The following is a 1,688-nucleotide window of genomic DNA, read 5'->3' on the forward strand; positions in this document are numbered from 1 at the left end:
TGGCAACAGTAGTGAGGTTGGCCCAGGATCAGGCAATGTTTCATTCTGCTGTGCATAAGATCGCTATGGGTCGGTACAGACTCGATGGCACCTAACAACAATCCCTTCTCAACTTTGTGCTTAGGAAAATGTTGCCCTTTTCATGGTGAGCATACCTTACTAGTGTTGTTGTTCCCCCTATGTAACTATCTTCTGGTTGGCTGAAAGTTGTGCCACAAGGGTGAGATCATTTCCAGACCTTATGGCCATAGTCTCTTTCTGACGTAAGCTAGGTCTTTTATTTTAATAGTTTTGAGTTTTGTTCCACATATTCTGCCACCTGTCTGGGGCCTTCTCATGTGATCCCTTTCCAAACAGTTGGTAATGGTACCTGGGCAGCACCTATTTTGGTTTCAGAGTCATGGAGAATGATGCTCACATGTTCCATTAGTTTACTGATTCCAAGCATCTTCAATTCTTGTCACTTTTCTTTCTTCTGAAAACAGAAAGACCAATAGCTGTACATTAGAGGACCACTCATGAGCTTTTAATATCCCAGACACTACTCATCCAAGTAGGATTGTCTTTGTGAACTATGTATGTTATGCCAATTGTCCATGGTGTCCCCTGAGACTATGGTTCTGAACCTCCAGGTACAGCTACTCATTGCCTCAGATGATTGATAATATCTAAGAAGTTTTCATCATTTTGTCTGCTATATGCCCGACCACATTCATAATGGTGTTTTCAGAGAAAAATAAAGACTCATGTGCTAATATCCTCTCTCAAACTCTTATATCTATGTGGGAGATATATATATATATATTCCACTCTTCCTCCCATACCCATTCTCTGTGTCTCTATCCATGTATCTACCCATAGAACAGTGTTGTTTCAAGGTTGTCTATATATCATTATTTACCTCTATCCCCTTTAGCCCTTGTATACCTCCGTGTCTTCGCCTGTCTTCATCATTTTCTGCCAACCTCCTTCTTCTTGTATATTGCCCTTCCCCTTCTTGTATATTGCCCTCCCTGTTACCTGAGTTAACATGTGTCTGCTGTAGCCAGTGAACTACTACTCTTCCTTCCCTCCCACCTCTAGCAACCATCAAAGAATTTTTTTTTGTATTTATTTGTTTTCCTCTTTCAAACTCTCATATATTTGTGGTATATATAAATACATATATCCCACTCTTCCTCCTTTACCCATTCAGCCTATGTCTCAATCCATGTATCTATGCACAGAGCATCATTGTTCCAAGGTTGTGTGTATATCATTATTTACCTCTATCCCCTTTAGCCCATGCATACCTCCCTGTGTCTTAACCTATCTTTTTTATTTTTCTGCTGACTTCTCTCTCCTTGTACACTGCCCTCCCCATCACCAGAGCTAGCATGTCTATCCTCTAACCAGTGAATTACTCTCCCCTTCCTCACACCCCTGGTAGCCATCAAAGAATGTTACTTTTTAATATGGAAACCTTTTCTTAGCTTTTACAATAATGGTCTCAAACAAATATTTGTCCTTTTGTTAATGACTAATTTCAGTCAGCAAAATGTCCTCTGGGTTCATCAAAGTTATGAGGCGTTTCACAGATTCATCACTGTTCTTCAACACTGCATAGTATTCTGTTGTGTATATGTACTGAAGTTTGTTTATCCATTCTTCCATTGTTGGGCTGTCTCCATCTTTTGTTATTGTGAATA

The sequence above is a fragment of the Chrysochloris asiatica genome, unplaced genomic scaffold (genome assembly GCF_000296735.1).
Source record: "Chrysochloris asiatica unplaced genomic scaffold, ChrAsi1.0 scaffold00011, whole genome shotgun sequence".
In the NCBI taxonomy this organism is placed as follows: Eukaryota; Metazoa; Chordata; class Mammalia; order Afrosoricida; family Chrysochloridae; genus Chrysochloris; species Chrysochloris asiatica.